This window comes from Suncus etruscus, chromosome 8 (genome assembly GCF_024139225.1).
Source record: "Suncus etruscus isolate mSunEtr1 chromosome 8, mSunEtr1.pri.cur, whole genome shotgun sequence".
In the NCBI taxonomy this organism is placed as follows: Eukaryota; Metazoa; Chordata; class Mammalia; order Eulipotyphla; family Soricidae; genus Suncus; species Suncus etruscus.
The window spans coordinates 72,185,739-72,208,224 of NC_064855.1; the positions used below are offsets into that span (position 1 = coordinate 72,185,739).

At 33.8% G+C, this 22,486-nt stretch overlaps 1 non-coding gene across 1 annotated transcript; it reads left to right on the forward strand.

Moving 5' to 3' along the window:
• Nucleotides 1-4,639: 4,639 nt before the first annotated feature.
• LOC126016525 (small nucleolar RNA SNORA51) lies at nucleotides 4,640-4,772 on the forward strand. The gene has a single exon (XR_007498320.1). It is a non-coding gene; the product is annotated as a small nucleolar RNA SNORA51 (small nucleolar RNA).
• Nucleotides 4,773-22,486: the final 17,714 nt, after the last annotated feature.

Below are 22,486 nucleotides of genomic sequence, written 5' to 3' on the forward strand. Positions count from 1 at the left end.
AGAGCTATATATGGAATGTACTTTTGATCTGTTTTGCTTATCAAAATTACGTTTATTCTTCAAAGTCATTGTATTCAGAGAAGCTCTCTTGAAATGTCTAGACTTCTATAGTTGTTGGGCTTATTTGATATTCTTACTAAACAATGCTTTGTATACAAATTAGTTTGTAGTGTATTACCAAAACTGACAAACCATTTGTTGAGAGTCTCAAATTTTCTGAGCCTCTACAGACAGTAAATAAAAACATGGTCACTGATTGACAGAAGCTTCAAGTAGTCTCACTGGTTTTCTGCGTTTAGTTGGGTTACATTGAGGAGCCATTATAAATGCTCATAATCATTTTATGATTGTGATTAGTGTATAATTCTTAAAATTAGTAGAAAAAGTGTAAGTGAAAGAGTCATGTATAGACAACCTGATGATGAGTGCTCTCTCTACTTTTAAGGCAAATTGAATTAACAAATTTTCAGCATAAATTATCAGACATTATCAATTTAAACTAGTTTCCTGATGAGTTATATATTTCCATGTCTTTGACACAAGGAAGTGTATAATATAAAATATAGCCAGTTTCTCACTATCTATTCAAGTCTATTACACTGATCTGAGAGTCTGTCTTTATTCCAGTGCATGCAGTTTTAATGACTTTAGCTTTGTAATACAATTTAAAGTTTGAGAAAGTGATGTCTCCAATATTTTTTCGCAAGGGTTGATCTAGCTATCTGTGGGTATTTATTGTTCCAGATAAATTTCAGGAATGTTTGATCCACTTCTTTAAAAAATGTCATGGGTATTCTTAGAAGAATTGCATTAAATTTGTACAATGCTTTGGGGAGTATTGCCATTTTAATGATATTAATCCTGCCAATCCATTAGCAGGTTATGTGTATATGTGTCTCCATTTCCTTGTGTCCTCCTATTTCTTGAAGCAGAGTTTTTTTTAGTTTTCTTTGTATAGGTTCTTCACAACTTTAACTAAGTTGACTCCAATATATTTGAGTTTGTGTGGCACTAATATGAATGGGATTTTTTAATGTCTATTTTCTCTTTATCATTATTGGTGTATAAGAAGGCCATTGATTTTTGCATGTTAATTTTGTAGCCTGTCACTTTTCTATATGAATATATTGTTTCTAGAAGCTTTTTTGTTGAGTCTTTAGGGTTTTTTATATAGTATCATGTCATCTGCAAACATTGAGAGCTTGACTTCTTCTTTTCCTATCTGGATACCCTATTTTTTTCTTGCCCTATTGCTATGGCAAGAACATCCAGCACTATGTTGACTAGAAGTGGTGAGAGAGGGCAACCTTGTCTTCTTCCAGATTTTAAATGAAAGACTGAGTTTATCTCTATTGAGAATAATATTTGCTTTTGGCTTGTGGTAGATGGCTTTGACTATATTGAGAAAAATTCCTTCTATTCCCATCTTGATATCTTTTATCAAGAATGGGTGTTGGATCTTATTGAATGCATTCTATGCATCTATTGATATGTTCATATAGTTTTTATTTTTGTTGATATGGTGTATTATGTTGATTTATTTCCAGATGTTAAACCATCCTTGCATTCCTGAATGTAACCTACTTGGTCATGGTTTATGATCTTCTTGATGAGGCATTGGATCTTATTTGCTAAAATTTTGTTGAGGATATTTGCATCTGTGTTCAACAGGGATATTGATCTATTGTTTTTTTTTATTTGTATCATCTCTGTCTGGTTTGGGTATCAAGGTGATGTTAGCTTCATAAAAACTATTAGGGAATGTTCTTTATTTTTCAATTTTATGAAAGAGCTTGAAAAAGATTAGTAGTAGTTCCTCAAGGATGGGACCATACCATAAATTATTCTAAATTAGAGAGAGAGATTTTTTTGGTTTTTGGGCTACACTGGTGATGAGGTGATGCAGTGAGGCTCAGGGGGTAAAAAAATAGCCCCAGCTCAGGGAATACATGGGATGCCAGAGGATCTTTCCAAGGTCCACCCTGGGCTAGCCGCATTCAAAGCAAACCCCCTACCACTGTGCTATTGTTTGGCCCTAGAGGGAGATATTTTTAAGAGAAATAATTAAAAGGGAAAAATTGTTTGAAAACTAAAAATATCCAAAATTATATAATCTTTTATTTGTACTATACACACCTTTTATTTTGAGTTTAACAAAAATAACAAAACCTTAAGATCACCAAATTGGCTTTATGGTCTTTGATATATTTTTGTCGGTGTCCAGAAACAAGGCTTGATTTTATACATACATACACACACGCACTATAGATCAATTTATTTTAGTGACTTACCAATCATTTTCTTGTAGGAATTAATAATAGGGGCCAATGCAAATGATCAGGTTATTGTTATATTTCTGAACATGTAAATCAATGAATTAATTATAATTTTGACAACAACAGAATCACAAGCCAAGAGTGTAGAAAGCCCCCTGACTATTTAAATAGTATCTCATTTTCTTCTATTATTCATCATTGGCTCATGTGGAAAACTTTGGGTTAATTCTCACCAGATAGCACTGTGCTAGATTATGGTGCTGTTCCTAATTATTTTCTCAAAACTTAAGAACATCATACAATTCAAATATACTGACAACCTTGACTACATGGGAACTGAGATATGGCTTATGTAATTGATGCCCTGAGGACTGGGTGTGGTATTCATAATCCCTAGAAAGATGAAAATAAAGGGAAATTAAAAAGCAATCTTGCCCTCATGGAATTGTGATGATTCATTTAAGCAGCACATTTATTCCCTTTGGTATAAGAAGATATGTAGGGGGTTTCTGACCCTTCCTTTTGGATCTCAGCAGAGATCAATAGTGGGCTTGCTCCTAAGATTTGAGTAAATTTTAAAACTCTGAAAACGAACATCTGTGTTCCTGCAATCTTAAAGTAAGAAATTCTGAAGATATTGGCACTTAACTACTATCTCTTGAAATTTTAAAAATTTTTTTTTAATGTTCAATATTTGGGGTAGTAATTATTAATTTTTATATAGGATAACATTCTTACTTGTGATGAGCTGGAAATTTTAGCTGCAGAATCTTTTAGACCAGCAGGAGAAAGTAACATGGCTAGAGCAGTTTGCACTGCTTAGAGGAGGAATGAGCTCTGCTGAACCGAGGCATATATTTAAAAAAATTCTTTACAACTATTCAATACATTCTGGAGTGCTGAAATTCATTGAGTGGCCAAAAGACCTGCACTGGAATACTAGTGGACCATGTAGACAGGAGAGGCCTTCTATATGCCAATGAGGAATGGTGATATTAGACGCGCTATGCATGGGTGCCCTCAGCAGATGGCACAAGAATAGCAAGGTGTATACTCACAATGATTTGGAGCTTTCACAGAATATTCTTTATGTCAAACACTTTCTGATCCAAGCTTTCCAAACTGACTCTTCATAAACTCTTGGTTTTTAGGTTCATACATTATTTCTCTAAGAGAATAGTGTTTATTAATTTATATTTTGTTTTAATTTCTTTGTGTTCTTTTCTTTTCTTTTTTTTTAGTTTTGGATCACAGCTGATGGCACTATGAGGTTACTTCTGGCTCTGTATTTAGAAATTACTCCTGGTAGGCTCAGGGTACCATATGGGATGACAGGAATCGAGCCTGAGTTGGTCCCTGGTCGGCCGCGTGTAAGACAAATACCTAACCCGCTCACTGTGCTGTCACTCCAGCAACCAATATTTTGTGTGTGTTTTTCTATGTCTAACAATACAGTTCCATATTTGAGAATTTATTAATGGGAAGATAAATCCAGCACTCCTTAACTGACAGAGGTGGTACAGAGGATAATGTTCTTGCTTGCTCCCACCAGGAGTAATCCCTAAACATAGAGTGTTTACCCAAATCACCACAACTACCAAAAATTATTCATGAGGGTAAAGATTACAGTTGGGGGTTAGGGTTAAGCTTATTTATTTATTTTGGTTTTTGGGGCCACACCCGTTTGATGCTCAGGGGTTACTCCTGGCTAAGCGCTCAGAAATTGCCCCTGGCTTAGGGGGACCATATAGGATTCCGGGGAATTTAACCCAGTCCTTCCTTGGCTAGCGCTTGCAAGGCAGACACTTTACCTCTTGCGCCACCTCACTGGCCCTGCCTATTTAAAAAAAAATAAAAACACTATTTTGTCTCTGAGAATCATTACACAAATGTTTTTCATTTTTCTCAAAATCCATATATAAGTGAGACCATTCTGTGTTTATCTCTCTCCCTCTGACTTATTTCACTCAGCATAATAGATTCCATATACATCCATGTATAGGAAAATTTCACGACTTCATCTTTTCTGATGGCTGCATAATATTCCATTGTGTATATGACACAATACACAAAATAGATAAAATAGAGGAGGACTGGAGGGTCCAACTCCTGACATGAAGCTCACCACAGGGATCATTTAGTGCAGTCACAGAAATGATTACACGGAGAACTATCTTAACAAAATGTGACTGAATGAGGGAAGTAGAAAGCCTGTCTAGAGTACAGGCTGGTGTGGGGTGGGGAGGAAGGACACTTGGGATATTGGTCTTGGGAATGTTGCACTGGTGAAATATATATATATAATATATATTATATATATAATATATATATATATATATTAAAAAATAAAAAAGAAAAGATAAGGACTCTCAATTCTTACCACAGGTTGTGTTCTTTACACTGACTGTCTAAAAAGAGGAGGTACAGTAAATGCACCCAATATACATTTCAACCCAGGCCCTTTGCCTGGTCTGTATTGTGAATTGGGGGACAAAAAAAAGGTAAGAAAAACACACTAAAACCTCAAAAACAGAATATCTTCTCTCTGACCTCTTTCCCTTGTACCACACATATACAGATCAAAAAATATTTTTTTTTTAAATTTTGGTAAGAGCATATCTTTTTGTATTAAGCTAAATTTTAAATTTTTTGATGTGGTAATAGTTATTACTTACATTTCATTTAATAGTTCAACCAATGTTACATGGCACCAAACAGAATTATCAAATTTAGATCACATAAGTTCGTTTAAAGCATTTATATCGTTAACATTAATATTTGAAACGATTTGGCTAAGACAGTAAATGCTTTGTTTTATATTAATAAGGAGATGAATTCAAGGTCAATTTTTCATCATGAATGTGTATATGTATGCATATACAAATGCATGTGTTTCTATATTTAATTTTGCTTACATACAAATCGCCTCTTTTATACATTTGATAAGAAGTTCCAGTTCTCTTGCTAGAAGCTTACATGGCGTGTCATTTTACTTGGTGTAATTTTAGAAATAGAAAATATATCCAAAAATTTACACAACAACTCCTGCAGGTGCAGGAATTTCTCTTCTGCTTTTATGCATTTTCAGCCAGATCATAATAGTCACTCTGCATGGTCAGGGTAGACACCATTATGTCTGAGTGGATCTTTTGGGTCCCTGAAAACACCTCTTGGTATCATTTAGTTTTCACTTAACTAACACTAATTTTCTACACTCTTCATCTATGCCGATGTAAAAGTATTATCAAAGGATCATCTTTCATGAAAACAGAACTTCTTTTCAGAAGATAACACATGTTCAATTCACATCATATACCTTAGTCAAAGTTATCTTAGCTGAAAAATAGAATATGTGTGTGCCTGGAGTATAATTTTACTCCCTTTCTTATTGCTTTTAATTATAATCATAGAGCATATATAAATATTTAAAAAGCTAATTAAAATGGTTTAATATATATATATATCAACAATCTCTTCAATGCTTTGAATATAACTCTGGCAAAGATAGAACTCATGTGAATGTCTCCAGAATTGTTTTTTATTTTTGTTTGTTTGAATCACTGTGAGATACAATTACAAAATTGTTCAAGATTGAATTTCAGCTATAGAATGTCCAAAACCTATCTATCCCTTCACTAGTGCACATTTTCCTGCCACAATTGTCACCAATTTGCTTCCTGTCCTCCCCTTGGGCTCCCTGCTTCTTGCCTCTATGAAAGATATTTTTCTTTACTCTCTTTCTGTCCCTCTGTTCTCTGTCTATTTCTAGTTCTCACATGTGCTCTCTTTCATACTCTCTCATTCTTCCTTTTTTTTTTTTCATTTTAAAAAAGTGGTTTGCAATATGTTTCCTGAAGGGGTATCATTAATATCACATTAGCTCCTCCTTTCTGACCTCTTTTCTTTGGATCATTTCCACTGTAATTATCATACTGGTCCTTTCACTGCCCTAACTGCACTCCCCAATCTTTGTGACAAACCTGCTACCACGAACCAGGCCACATAGTCCTCATGTCTATTGTCTTTGGTTATTACTATCATACAATTTTAATTTATACTGAATATATATGTGATAATTCCTGTGGCAGTGGTCCTCAAACTATGGTCCACGGGCCACATATTGTATTTGTATCTGTTTTGTTTCTTCATTGCAAAATAAGATATATGCAGTGTGCATAAGAATTCGCTCATAAGTTTTGTTTTTACTATAGACAGACCCTCCAATGGTCTGAGGGACAGTGAGCTGGCCCCCTGTTTAAAAGGTTTGAGGACCTATACCTATCCTTCTGATTCATTTTGCTTAGCATAATATTCTCCATATTCATCCATGCATAAGAAATTTTATGACATTATATTTCCTAACAGCTATGTAGTATTTCCTTGTTTAGATGTACTGCCATTTCTTTATCCCTTCATCTGTTCTCAGATAGTTGGGCTGTTTCTATATTCGGCAAATGTGAAAACTAGTACAATGAATATTAGAGTGTAGATTCCTTTTATCCATTATGTTTTTGGGTCTTGGGTATATTTCCAAGAGCGGTATTACTGGGACCTATTGTATTTCTTTCACTTTCAAGTTTTTTGAGGAATGTCCAATTGTTTTCTAATATAGCTGAAAATGTCTATATTCCTACTAGCAGTGAATAAGAGTCCCTTTCTACCACACTTCCACATCAGCACTGGTTATTTATGTTCTTAATATTTTCCAGTATCTGTGGTGTGAGGCTATATTTAACTTTTTATTTGCATCTCATTGATAATGATGTGGAACAATTTTTTCATGTGCATATTGGCCATCTCTAGTTATTCTTTGAGGAAATATTCTGTTCATTTCTTCTCATTTTTATAGGGCTTTTTTCTTGGTTAAGCTCTATCAGTGCCCTATGTATCTAGCTGTTACTCCTAATAGGATAGATATTTAATTAATAGTTTCTCCTATTCCATAAGCAGTCTTCAAATTCTGGTCCTCATTTTCTTTGAGGTGCATAATATTCTTAATTTAATGTAATCCCATGTTTTAATCTTTGCTCTACTTGTTTGGTCAGTGGTGTTTCATCCTTGAAGATATCTTTAGCTTCAATAGAAGGAATATTTCTGCCTATGCTTTTCATAAATACCCATGGTTATAGGTTTTCTATCGAGGTAACTATTTTATTATATTTTATATATAATATTTATATATTTTTATATATTTATATTTGATTAGACCTTTATGTATGGTATCAGGAAGAGGTTTGAATTTAGTTTCCTGCATGTAGCTGACCAGATTTTCCTCTGCCACTTTTTGAATAGGCTTCCCTTGTTCCACTTCATAATTTTTCCTCCTTTATCAAAAAGTAACTTATATCTAGGTATATATATCGGGACATTCAATTTTTTCCTCTGATCTGAGGTCTGTCTTTATTCCAATTTCATGCATTTCAATTACTACTACTTTTTTAGTACAGTTTAAAGTTGGGAAAGCCCATGTTCCCCCTTTATTTTCTTCACAAAGATTGTTTAATTTATTCATGAATAATTATTGTTCCATATAGATTTCAGAAGTTTTTATCTATATCTTTGAAAAGCATCAGAGATATCCTTATAGGAACTACATTGAATCTATACAGTGTTTCGGGGAGTACTACCATTTTAATAATGTCAATCTTTCCAATCCATAAGTATGGAATGTATTTCTATTTCCTCATATCTTCTCTTCTTTCTATTTTTTTTGGGGGGAGGGGATGTCACACGCGGCAGCGCTCAAGGGTTACTCCTGGCTCTATGCTCAGAAATCGCCCCTGGCAGGCACTGGGGACCTTATGAGATACCGGGATTCGAACCACCCTCCTTCTGCATGAAAGGCAAATGCCCTATCTCCATGCTATCTCTCCGGGCCCCTTCTCTTATTTCTTGAAGTAGTTTTGCAGTTTTCTTTGCATAGCCTCTCACCTCTTTAGTTAAGTAAACTTGAGGTATTTGATTTTCTGGATTACACTTGTTAATGGGATTCTTTTTCAATGACTCTGTCTTCTCTTTTATTATTTATATATAGGAAAGCCATTAAAAGTCCATGGCATATTAATTTTGTAGCTTGTCACTTTAGTGTAGTAATCTATAGTTTCTAGAAGATTTTCTGTGGAGACTTCGTGATTTTCTACATATAGTATAATTTCATCTGCAAATAAAGAGAGCTTGAAATTTTTTACTATCTGGATAACCTTGATGGAATTTTTCTTGCTTACTTGCCATGTATATTCTGTATTATATAGAATAGGAGTGGCAAGATTAGGCAACCTTGAATTGTGTCAGATCTTAGAGGAAATACTTCTAGTTTTTCCCAATTGAGTGTAATGTTTTGTTGTGGTTTTGGTAAATGTTTTGTATATATTGAGGAAAGTTCTCTTAATTCTCATCTTGTTGAGTGTTTTTATCATGTTAGTTGCTATATATGGTAAAATACTTTCTCTGCATCTATTAATATGATTGTATACTTTTTATTTTATTTTATTTAAATGGTAATAAGATTGATAGACTTCTATATTTTAAACTATCCTCATATCCCTGGGATAAAACCTACTTGATTATGAGATATAACCCTTTTGATAAATTGTTAGATTCTATTTGTTCATTTTTTATTGAGGGTCTTTGCATCTACATTCATCAAGGGTATTAGCCTGTAATTCTCTTTTTTGTAGGTATTAGCTTCATGGAAATGGGAGTGCTTCTATTTTTCAGTTTCCTGGATGAGCTTTCAAAGGATTAGTAGTAGGTCCTTTATGTAAGACTAAAATAATTCACTAGTGAATCTATATGGATCTGTGTTCGTGAGAATCCTTTTGATTACCAGTTTGATTTACTTGATAATGATAAGTCTAAGTATTCTAAATCTCTTGGTTCAACATTGGTAGGTAATAGGAGTTCAAAATCTATATATTTATTCTAGTATCTCTTGTTTTATGGCATGAAGATTTTCATAGTAATCTCTAAATAATCTTTAAATTTATGCAGTGCCTATTACATTCCCCCTTTTGTTTCTGATTTGAATTATTGGGGTTCTCTCTCTTTGTGATTCTTGCTGTTTACGTATCTTGTTTATTTTTCACAAATATCCAACTCTTGCTTTTATTGATATTTTGTATTCTGTTTTGGTTTTCCAATTCGTTAATTTCTGCTTTAAGTTTTATTATTTCCTTTCTTCTGCCTTTTATTTAATAAAATATAAACTCCAGTTTATATTTTAGTCATTTTTCCAATTTCTTAAACATTGTTGTTATTTAGATAGGTTTCCTGAAAAATGCTTTCAAATCTAAAATTTTTTTATTTAGGGCCAGAGTGGTGGTGCAAGTGGTAAGGCATCTGCCTTGCTCATGCTAGCCGAGGACAGACCAGCAATTCAATTCCTCATTTGGTCCTCCAAGCCAGGAGCAATTTCTGAGCTCATAGCCAGGAGTAACCTCTGAGCGTCACCTGGTGTGGCCCAAAAACAAAAAAAAAAAAAAAAAAAAAAAAAAAAAAAACCCAACAAAATAAAACAAAACTTCCCACTTAATACAGCTTTTGCTATGTCCCATAAATTCTGATAGTTTGTCTTTATTCTCATTTGTTTCCATGAATCTTTTGATTTTCTCTTTACTTTCTTCTGACCTACTGGTTTTTTAGTGGTAAGCTATTTAATTTCCAGGAGTTAAAGTTTTTTTTCTCCATTTCTCTGTGTACTATTTTCTGTGCATCATGGTCTGAGAAGATAGCTAATACTAATTCTAACCTCTTGATTTTATGTGGTATATTTTGCAGTTGGATAATGTATCAGGTGCATTATTATTATATTGCTATAATAAGCTGTTTTAAATATTTTGCTCCTCATTGATGCATATATATTTAGGAATGTGATTTCTTCCTGATCTATACATCCTTTGATCATTACAAAGTGACCCTCTCTATTTTGTATAACCTTTTTGTTTGTTTGTTTGTTTGTTTTAGAGCCATATCCAGTGGTGCTCAGGGGTTAGTGCTCCTGAATTAGTATTCAGAAATTGCTTCCGGCCAGCTGGGGAGAAGGGATTGTTGCTGGGAATTGAATCTGGTCTGTCCCAGGTTGTTCATATACAAGGCAAATGCCCTATTGCTGTGCTATCGCTGTGGCCCCCCCTATTATATCCTTTTTAAGCTTGAAACCTGTATCATCAGATATCATTATAGCCATGGATAGGATGTTTGCCTTGTGCTCAGATTACCAGCTTCAATCTGCAGCACAAATATAGTCCCCACATTCTCCAAAGTAATAACTAATTTCAGAGCCAGAAGTGAACTCTAAGCAATATGAGGTTTTAAATATACAGGTAAGTTAAAATAAAAATTTTAATTGAAAAAAAATGTCATTATAGCCACTTTCACCTTTGGTTAAAATGTATTTTATTTAAAGATTACATATAACAGATTTGACATATTGACTTTAATATATTAGTTTTCAGATAAGTGGGAGCAAGATTATTTAAAAATATAAAAAGGAAGAGAAGAAAAATATATATAAAGAATAGTAGAGCAACATGAAAATTTATGAAAATTATTGTGTCTTCATTGATGTCATCAAATAATTTTCACAAGATCCAGCAATTTCTTGCTGCTAGGGAACCATTCGAGGAACCCATTTTTTCCAAACAATAGGTGACTTCAGGTAACATCATCCTGTTTTTATGTGATGACAGTATTAAACAAAATGGTGTTGTCATGCAACTACTAATGTGCATGGACAAGCATAAATTTCGAAGCATTATTACTGATATAGTGGCCTTTGTGTGTTGTTGTTGTGTTGTGTGGTGTGTGTGTGTTTGACTGCTGCGTTTCTGAAAGTATGAGAAGGTAGGGGTAGGTGTCTGCACTCACTCCAAAAAAAGTCCTGCTAATATCAACCCAACTAACCAACTAAAGGCATATCTGGAGTTTGGATCAGATTAGTGTCTCCGTAGAGAGTCATAGAGAAAAGATGGAGCAGGGCCATAGGGGAAGTAAGGATTTTGGTGGATGTGTGCAGCAGATATGGCTTCAGCAGGGTGGAGCATGGCTTGTCCTCTTCTTTGGAGAACTCCAGCTTTCAGTTATGTGGCCAATGTATCCATAATATCTCACAGCTTGATTTATATCTATCAAGAGAACAGAGTGAATCTAACTAGTTGGCTGGGTATGGATAGAGAACTGCCCACCTCAGCCTTTATAAGGGAGTGATTTTCTTGAAGGGTTATCTCCAGTTTATGCTCTGACTACTCAAATGTTTTTCTTCCAGGCAGTAGAATGTGGACTTAAGTTTCTGATCCATTTTGCCACTTAATTAACATTGAGAGAAATTATGGTTATGGAATTTTGTTCCATCCCTTTATAAAGTTTGGTGTCTTTGTGGGGTTTGCCTTGCCTTAAAGTTACTTTCATAAAGATGGTTTTGAGTCAGAAAAGTTTCTGAGCTCTTGTTTTTCTGTGAAGCTTTGAGCACTTCCTTCAATAAATTTGATGGGTTAAGTATTCTTAGTGAGACATTAATTTTGTTGAGTATACTTATTTTAAGTGTATCCTACCACTGACTTTGGGCCTAGGGAGCTGCTTGTGATAAATCTGCTGTAAATCTGAAGGATTCTTCTTTGCATGTAATTTCCCTTTCTGATCCTGCTGCTTTCTGTTTTGTCTTTATCTATGGTATTTATCATTGTGAATAAGATTTGCCTTGGTTTTTTGATTTTTTGTTTGTTTGTTTTTTTTTTTTTTTTTTTTTGTTTTGGTTTTCTTTTAGAAGGTACTCCTTGGGTGTCCAAAAAGTAAACGCATTCTCACCTCTAGGAACTTTTCATCAATTATGTCTTTGACTTTTGTTTCTTCATATTGGTTTTCTTTCTGGTTCTCTGAGACCTCAAATGTTCTTTAATGTTTCTGTTGAATTTTAACCAGTGTTTTATCATTGCATGTTTATTTATTTTATTTATTTATTTTTTCTATTTCTACCTTCATTCCTATTTATTTATTTTGGTACTTATTCCCATCTTTTCTTTCTCTTTACAGTCTGAAGGTTTATTGCACTTTATCTTAAAGCTCATTGAGTCTGTTTTCAGCAGCTGTTACTCTTTTGGTGAGGACTTTCAATGCATTTTACATTTTGTTTACCATTTTTTTTTAGTTGTGACATTTCTGCTTGTATGTTTCTTATTTCTGGTCTCATATATTCCTCTGTTTTATTGATAATATTCTTTAAGTTCACTGAAATTCCTAAGCATTTACACTCTAAACTCCATTTTAAAGAAGTTTTATAGAGAATTTTTACTCTATGGGTCTGCAGGATTGCAGTATTCACCCACAAGGTGTGATGAGATTTTGTGTTGCTTTCCCATGGTTCCTGTGGTCTCAAGTTGCTTCTTTCCTATGTCACTGTTGTTCTCCCCGCTGCCAGGGTAGTCTCAGGAGTTTAGGTGGGTGAGAGATTATCTTGTTGCTGTGTATATCTCAGTCTGTTTGGTCTGATTTATGTAAATAGGTAGGCATGATATCCATTGTTTTTGGTACCACACTTGCAGGTTCGCTGTGTGGCCCACACTCACCATGGCTCTGGTGTTACAGGCTCCTTTGTTGTTGTTGGGACCACTCTTCACAATGTATCCTGCCTTACCTCTTAAAATTATTTTGAAAGATAGTGAAGATCATGAAGAATCACTTGGATTTCTCTGTTCATAAGGTCACAGATTTTCTCAGTGGAGGCATAGCAGTAGGGTAATTGCCTTGCATAAGTCTGACCCAGGATTCTCCAGCATACCATATGGTCCCCTGAGCCAGGAGTGATTTCTGAGCTCAGAACTGGGAGTACCCTGAGTGCCACCAGGTATGGTTTCCCAAAGAAAACAAAGAGACAGAGAGCGAGAATGAGAGAGAGAGAGAAATCTAATCCTAGGAATGATGCGAAACTTAGAAATATATATATATTTCCTCCTTAGTGTGAAAAAAGGCAAAAAGTATTTTTAAAGTTTTTGTTACATTCAAATGTATGTGAGATTTGAGAAAACTTACTCTAAATTTTTTATCTAGTCCATTTATCATATTAGCAATATCTGGGGTAATTCAAAATAAAATATTTAAAAATTTTAGATTATACTATTAGACCCAAGTAATATATTGTAAATTAGTTCCAAAAAGAGACTTTAAAATAAATATCCTTTTATATTTTAAGACTGTACATGTATATTAAAGAATATCAGCTTACAAAAACATGGGAATACAGTTATATTTAAAACTTTGATTAGTTTATAGATAATTAATTATTAATAAATGAGATACCTAAAAGAAAATACATGTATTTCTTAAGATTGTAATCTGTTCTTTTAAATCAGGAGTTTTATTTTTATTTCACTTAGTGCATTTTTGTATCTCCAATGTGGTTGTTCCTTGAAGTGTAGGTTTATGTTCTAACACTACTGCATAGTTTTGAGAGCCTTAAATTAATGTCCTTTCCTAATTTTCTCTTCCTACTAATTATCAAGTCATTGTCCATATTCCTCAGGCTTTAAATCTTGATTTTCTTTCTTTCTGACTGATGACTTTTATTTATCTCTGTCTCACAAATCAGTCACTAAATTCTTCTGGTTATATCTGCAAATGTTGTTGATAGTCCTGGAGTTCTCCTTAGGAGAAAAATGGGATAATTGGTGAAAGCATGTAAATAAAGTTTAAAAAATGTATGAGATAGAATGAAAATGTATCTGTTCATATATACTCACCCATGGAATCAAGATAATTACAATTCTTTCCTATATTATACTGCAGGACTTAGGTCAGAGTGGGAAAATCCAGTTTTAAATTATGGACAAAAATAGAAGGCTTCTATTTATAAATTTTAAATTTATTTATAAATTTATTAAATAGAGAAGGAGAAACTTTTGGTGTTACTGCATCAAATGATTTTAGAATTCTCAATTCATTTATTTCATTTATAAAGATAGAAAAAATATAATGTGAAAAGAGTAAAATTATTGAATCCTTTTTGTTTTCTTTAGTTTTAGCAGTTTTGAGGGCTAACTCTTGACTCTCTTCTCAAGAATTATTCTTGGAAAAAAAAAAGAATTATTCTTGGAACAACTTAGGGGGAACCAAATGTGGTGTTGGGGACTGAGCAGGGGTCAGATGCATGCAAGGCAAATGCCTTAAGCCCCACAAGTGGCAACTTAGATGGTACCATCTAAGTCACAATTCAGATTTCTCTACCATCACTGTCATTAACCACTTTCACCCAAAATCTAATTCAGAAAAAAGTTTTTCATTGAGCATTAACAATATATCTTTATTTGAACTTAAGCCTAATGTCTAGATTTTTGAATCAGAAACAAAATGAGGGTATGGAAGGATAATAAAAAAAAATTTACTCTGGGTCTCTAACCTGCAGTAAAGACAGCACCTAATTGTCTTGGTCAGACATCCCTTTAAGGCCTATTATAAAAGATCTCTCAATAAAGATAGTTTAGAGAAATAATGTGGAAAATGAACTGCCTTGCCTGAAGAAAGTATAGAGCCAAAAGTACTAAGCCTTGGTATAATTAAGGCTAAGAGCCTTCTCTACAGATGAAAGATGGTGAATACCCCAAAGGAACAATGTCAAATGTTAAACTGTCCTGAAAGGTCTATAAAGGATTTGACTGGAATAATACAGGATGGAGTTTTATAAAACACACCCATTAGGCAGGGGTCCAATCACACCTTCCAGATGGTGGAAGACTGGTTATTTTCTGCAGAGAGAGAAATTGATTTCCTACCTAGGATCAGCATTGTGGGGAGCAAGCTATTTGTTTTATTTATGGCTTGAACTCAGCTCCCTGCGGTAATAATTCAGATTCTGTAGGTACAGACCTCCTTCCTATTTAGATATTGACCAGAATGATAGCCTACTTAGAGTTGGCCTGGCAGCAACTTATGGGGGGTTGAATCTATGCTAATGATAGGAGTTGAGATTTTCAGGACTTTACTTATATTATCAAATCCTCAGGAAATTCTAAGACTCTTAGTTGGTTTTTGCATTAAGGGTAGTAATCTGCATACTTGATGCTTAAGGCTATTAGATTCAATAAAATTAACCTACTAGACTCAAAAGCTGACTAATGGAAAAATGTGACGTCTTACTTTAAAATGCTATACCCAAGTAACTAAAAAGAAAAATAGGAATATTCAGAAAATTCAGGAAGTATTTTGGTAAAGATTTTATCTGAGGAATTCTAACTTATACTCAAACATATGAAAATTTTGTCAAATTTCAGCTCATTCACTATTGAGTTATATTATCCAAGTAGCTAGATTTCAGGAAGTATAATCCAAATTTTTTGATGTTTTTCTGAGAAACTTATTTGAACCTTTACCTTAATCATTCTCAGAGCTTATATGTTCTCTTTACTGACAGCAGGAAGCCAACGACCTTTGTACAAATCAATTCTCAATGGGGACAGGCACATTGCTGAACTTCAATAAGGTTATGGACAAATTCAGTTGGAAATAACTCATAGGAGAATTCAGAAAAATGACAGAACCAGATATGCTATGATTGGCATGCCATATGAACCATAAAATTCCTCAGAAATGTAAATAAAAGTTCATCGTGGCAGAAAAACAAGTATCTTTTCTGAGACAGAAAGTTGATTCTTGAATATTTTAATGAGTTTAGAATCATATAAACAAGACAAACTTTATCAGTTTAGTCACTAATGGTTATAAAATACTATTATTAATAGATGCTTACTCAAATTAAAACTTAAATCTCTTTCCTATGTACTTTATATATTAGCCAACTAGATTTGAATTCATTTGCATGTTTATAAATATAAATAATTTGGAACCTAAATGAATTAATATGTTTGGCTCAGATCTTTTTATGAATTCTTTGGATAGTTTGTTGTTATCATTTTTTCTAACTTTGTCCATTATAAATTTATACTCAGAATATGGGTCACACTAAATGATTTTTCTTTATTCTAACCTAATATATTATTCTTGAATTTTTATTTCACTAACTCATCCATTTTTATGGGTTGATAACATTAGATTTTCTCAAGATTTGAACTTGACAAGAAACTTCAGTTGCCCATGAAATGCAACTGAAGCTCTTTTTCTTTTGAATGTTGACTTTGGAGTATTTGTCTAAAGGTCTATTAAATATTTTAAACCTAATGGCTCCAGTGTAAATGATGGTGGAGATTTATCCAATGAGCAGTAATTGATACCTGCTGATTTTAGTACAAATCAAGACTATGGAAAGTCTACAAAGAAGCATCAAAAACATTAATTATTGTTTTTAATCTTAAGAATAGTGCCTGAGGGAAGAATGCAAACTTGTAGCCCCTCGACCCCCAAGGTTGTTAGAAAATTACACAAATGCTTAAAGGCTCAACCTGAAGATAAGAGGGGAGGAACATTATAGAATTCTTTGAAAACTTCCATCAAACTATAAATAGGTTATAATTATCAATTATAAATAGATTTTGTTATTATTTATGGCTAATGGTATGACAATGGTAAGTAGATACTTTCTTAGAAGAGTAAATAATCAATATTTTAGACTTTATTGACCAAATTGCCTTTGTTGTACACCTTAAGTTTGGAAAAATAGCCATAGATGATATGGAAGTGAATAAGCTTGGCAGTATTCCAGTAAAACTTTCTTTACAGAAGCAGATGCTGGGTTGGATGTAAACTGAGGGCAATATTTTGCTAACTCTGAGGTTTAAGATAGCCTTTACTTAGTTACTTGGTACTAAAAATGAGAGAGAAAAAGAGAGAGAATGAGAGAGAGAGATTGCTTTTGTATAGTTTCAGCTGGGTTACCAAGCATATAGATTAAACATTAATAAGTGCTTTAAATATTTTGTCAAATACGTTACTTAACTATTTCAAGTGAAAATAACTCTCTATATACATAAATGAAGTTATTACATAACAGAGTTTTGGATGAAGAAAATGCTGTAGAAGTTGCTTTTCAAGGTTTTGCTCAAATGTGTTATTTTCTAATTTGTTTTTAATGTTATTACAACCCTTCCCATCATATCCTATGTCATATTTTGACCATTTCTTTTGTTAGATTATGTTTTCTTCAAGGACAAATTAGGCTTGGTAGGTTTATCTTTGTATGACTAGAATTGTATCCAGTGTCTTTCTCACTTGCCAAATTTTCAATGAATAATCTCATGCAAAACCTATCCTGACAGGCTTACAATTTTTCCAGTCATCTTAATATAAAATGTGTGTTTTATATCTTTGGTTCCATCTCTCATTCTCAAAATAATGCTGAGTTTATTGACTGGAATTCATCTAGACTCAGGAAATTATGATTTAGAAAACTCTCTAACTTGGAACATAATGAAAATTTGACAGAGTATGACTCATCTTACTACCACACGAAGTGGTGGTGGAATATAGTATATTACACTATCTTAAACAAGAATTCATACAAAAAAGTGAAAAATCTATTGAGCTTAATTTATATTAACTTTTTATCCTCAGAACACATTTTTATTGTTCTATTTGATCCCCTTGAGTTTCTTCTGCCATTCTACTGCTCTGTTTCAATGATCTTAATTCACACCAATCAGTGACTCTCTTTGAAGGAATATCTCCCAAATCATAGAGGAGATCTGTCTGTACTTGCAAAGAGTTTAAAATACCTGTGAGATAGGATTCTCCTTTGCTTGATCCCTAGCAGATGACTATTATTGGAAAGCATGTGGAAAGCTGGCCCCATTGCCCTGAGTGGAGACTACTGCAGTGTTTTCAGCCTCTTGATGTCTGTGGACCAGTGATTGAAAACCATTACTCTTAGGCATAATTTACACTCCAGTGATTTCAGGCTGAAAAAGGTTAAAGCAGTCCACCTAAAATTACAACCTTGTTTTACTTTTTCCCCTTCAGTCTCCTGCTTCTCTACCCCCTTTAACAATTTTTTCAAGGAGATAGATTTTTTTTTAATTTTTATTTAAACCATTTTGATTTACAAAGTTATTCATAGTTGGGTTTTAGATATACCATGTTTCAAGACCACCACCTGTGTCAATCTCTCTCCACTAATGTTCCCAAAGTCCATTCCGTGCCACCAACCCTCCTCCCAGCCTACCAGCATAACAGGCCCATTTTTAATTTTTGTGGTTGAATTTTGAGTCTTTTGATTTCATTGTTGTTGACTCTGGCTTGGATATTTAGTCCTTTCTTTTTTTTTCCTTTTTTTTTTTTAGTTCTTTTTGGGCCACACCCATTTGATGCTCAGGGGTTACTCCTGGCTAAGCACTCAGAAATTGCCCCTGGCTTGTGGGGTTCATATGGGATGCCGGGGGATGGAACTGCCATCCTTCCTTGGCTAGTGCTTGCAAGGCAGACACCTTACCTCTAGCGCCACCTCTCCGACCCAAATTCTGTCCTTTCTTAACATCTTCCATGCACCTGAGACTCGTTGGCCCCTAGACCCCATCTTTTCATATTTGTGTTTCTCCTTTTTCATTCAATTTCTTTCATTCAAATAGATACTTCTTAATTAACCACTTGTGCACAGTCTTTTGCTCAAAGATTGCTGAAGTTCCATCTAAAGAAGCATTTCTACCTTGTCTTTTCTCTATTTATCTTTCTCTCTCTTTCTCACTTTCCCCCTATCCACTTTTTAAGCCCCTTTATCTTCTTTCTTTTAACTCAATCTGCAGCCTTTGTTTCTACTTTCTGGACCACACACCATAGATCACTGATGCCATTTCGTATTGAAATGGTCTTTCAGTACCTTAGCAGCCATAAAGATTTCATTGCAGCTGATGTCTTTTGGCAGAAAAAATGTAGCTTCTGTGTTGAGTTCAACCTGAAAATTGCTTCCCTATGAAGGAAGATGCCATGGGTTGTGTAACACTCCGTTTTTCATATCAATAAAATATCCTTCTTGGCTTAGCAGGATCTCTGGCTTTAATTTTTTTCTTCTTAAGTTTGTGTTTTTGTTGAAGTACAACACACACAGAAAAGTAAGGAGATTACTTTTACAAATGAATGTTAATGAATGTCACTGTGTAAACAAATGTGTGTTTCTACCACCTGGTTAAGAAAGAGAAATCACTACATCCTAAAAATCATCAGCTAACCTCTCCCTGGCTATTAATGATCCTAAACTTAAGCACTGTTCTGATTGCTATCAATTCTGAATAATTATAAATTAATTTACCCAGAGAAAGTTATAGACTTTGCTCTTGAATTTTTAGAGCTCACATTAAGGCTCCTGAGTAGCTTGAGAGCACTGTCAGTTAGCTTTGACCTCTGAAATTTACTTATTGTTTCTATAAAATTAATCTTTTGGGTATTCATTTTTCTATAGATTTTTTTAGTTTATCAAAGCTGTACTGTTTGATAATTTACTTTAATTTTGAATTTGATAAAATAAGACCATTTTTTTCCACAAAACTTTTAATTTTAGATTTAGTGATTTGAGGATCATTCCCAAATTTTAGCAAATCACCTACAATCTAGTAATTCTTTTGTTCAAAGTAGAAAAATAGATTGTAAAAATAAGTAACTTTAATCTAAGCTGAAATTGGGTGGTTTACTTATGTCCAAGATGGTGAGATTGCTATCTTCTAAGGTTTTTATTTTCAACTAATATTTTTCAGATCTAGTTTTACATAATCAATATTATTCAGTTTTGATTCAAAAAACTGTCCATATTAGGAAAATAATTGGTAATAATTAGAAATTAAAATGGATAGAAAAACTTGTTCATCATATCTGTAGACCTCAAAAAATCTTGGAGGAAATTTATTTTTAAGCTCAGTGGTTAATAGAAAACCATTCGAGAAAATTTAACCTTGGAGATAGTGTTAGTACAGTGAGTAAGGGGGTTTGCCTTGCACACAGCAGTCTAGAGATTGATCCATGGCATCCATAAGCACTATCTGGTGTATATTCTTGGGTACAAAGCTAGAATTAACCACCAGGTGTGGCACAAAAAAAAAAAGAAAGAAAAAGAAAGAAAGAAGAAAGAAAGAAGAAAGAAAGAAAGAAAGAAAGAAAAAAGAAAGAAAGAAAAAAGAAAGAAAGAAAGAAAGAAAGAAAGAAAGAAAGAAAGAAAGAAAGAAAGAAAGAAAGAAAGAAAGAAAGAAAGAAAGAAAGAAAGAAAGAAAGAAAGAAAGAAAGAAAGAAAGAAAGAAAAAGAAGGGGAGGAGAAGAGAAGTAAAGAAAAGTGAAGGGGAGGGAAGAGAATGAAAAAGAAAAGCAAGGGACAATGTCGGAGGGATGGGAAGGTAAAACAAAAGAAGGGAAGGGAAGGAACGGAGAAGGAAAGGAATGGGTGTGGTGGGAAGGGATGGGAGGGAAATGGCAGGGTAAAGAAAGAAAAACAGACTTCTTTAGAACTTTCTGATAGATTTTTAACTTTCAATTGCACAATAGTCTGCAGATAAATGATTGCCTGCTCTATTTTTCCTTCACAGTAAAAAGCTGGTCATGATTTTCAGTCATACAATGTATAATACCCTTTACCAAGTGCACTTTTCCAATTAGTTACCAGTGTTCCGAGTTTTCCTCTTGTACTCCCTCCTTCAGACATTGTTATTTCTCTCTCTTCTTTAGATACTGTGGTTCACAATATCATTAGTAAAGTCACTTTATTTCCTTTAAGTACCTAGGTCTGTCCAGAGAAATCATTTCCAACTATCATTGTCATGCTGGTCCCTTCTCTGCCCTCACTGCACTTTCCTACTATTTGGGAGAAGTTTCTTACCATAGACTGGTTCTTCTGGCACTCACATCTATTGTTTTCGGATATTATTACCATACTATCTTTTTGTATATTTATCACACAAATGTAACTGCCTTTCTTTTTTTTTTCTTTCTTTTTTTTTTTTTGAATGCCTTTCTTAATGGTGTTAAAATGCTGTGAACCTTGAGTAAGTAGAGATTATTCCAGGAACTAGAACAACAACAACATTAAAAATAACATAGTTTTGTATTATCCAATATTAGTTCTGGCATCTCTCTATGTTAGGGGATCCTTGTATCAAATAATTATGAGTGTAACCATGTGTTTTCTTGTTTATAATTGCATTCATTCCACATAATTTCACTCCTTTCTAAGATTATTCTCATTTAGCAAATGTTACATTGTCTACTGTGTGGTCATTTTTGCCACAGTCTCTTCCAGTTATGTATGTTGTATGTGATAAAGAATAAAGACAGGCCGTAGAGATAGCATGGAGGTTTGGGCATTTGCTTTGCATGCAGAAGGACAGTGGTTCAAATCCGGCATCCCATATGGTCCCCTGTGCCTGTCAGGGGCGATTTCTGAGCGCAGAGCCAGGAGTAATCTCTGAGCACTGCCAGGTGTGACCCAAAACAAGACAAAACAAAACAAAAAGAATAAAGACAGTATCCATATTCAGAACATTATCTCCTAATTAATTTGAAACATTCAAACAGTGAATTACTATCCAGTGTCTAGTAAGAAACAATTTCTATGTGCTCCAGGAATATATGAGGTCCTCCATGGGTTAGGAAGAGGCTATGCCCCATATGAACAAAAAGAGAAAAAGTAAAAACAGAGGTCATTTGCAAGAACAGCCTAAGGAATTCTCATCCATCCATGTCTATTCTATAGCCATGTAAAGAATGGAGTTTTAGGTTTCTTTTAGCTTTGTTGTTGTTGTCTTTTTTCCCAAGAAGACTTTTATTTATTTATTTATTTATTTTATGAATCTTTCACAATAATATTTAAGATACATAGTGACAATGTATCAGAACAATTTCCACTACCAGTCCTCCCTCCATCCCTGTTCCCAGCATGCTTCCCATATCTCCTTCCTTTGACCTATCGGATTGCTAGTGTAGCTGGTCCCCTCTGTTTATAGCTTGTAGATTGGCTATCAATTCTGTTGTCATTAACTTCCGGTTTGTTGTTTGAATCTGATCATTTTTTATTTCTACTCAATGTTCATACGACTGTTTGGTCCTGGTACCATCCATTCCCCCCTCAATTTATGATGCAGAATAAGATTGTTATGTTTTGATTCTCTCACTATTTTGGTGACTATAATTTATGAATAAATTAAATGACTCAGACAAATTAAAAAATGGTCATAAAGATTGCCATTCCAGTGTCCACATTACAATTTGATTTTGAGGCTTTTTACATCCGAGGTGGAATATTTATCCCAACTTTGTGAGTTAGGGATAAATTCATTCTGGCTTTGGTAGTAGGAAAGATGTAT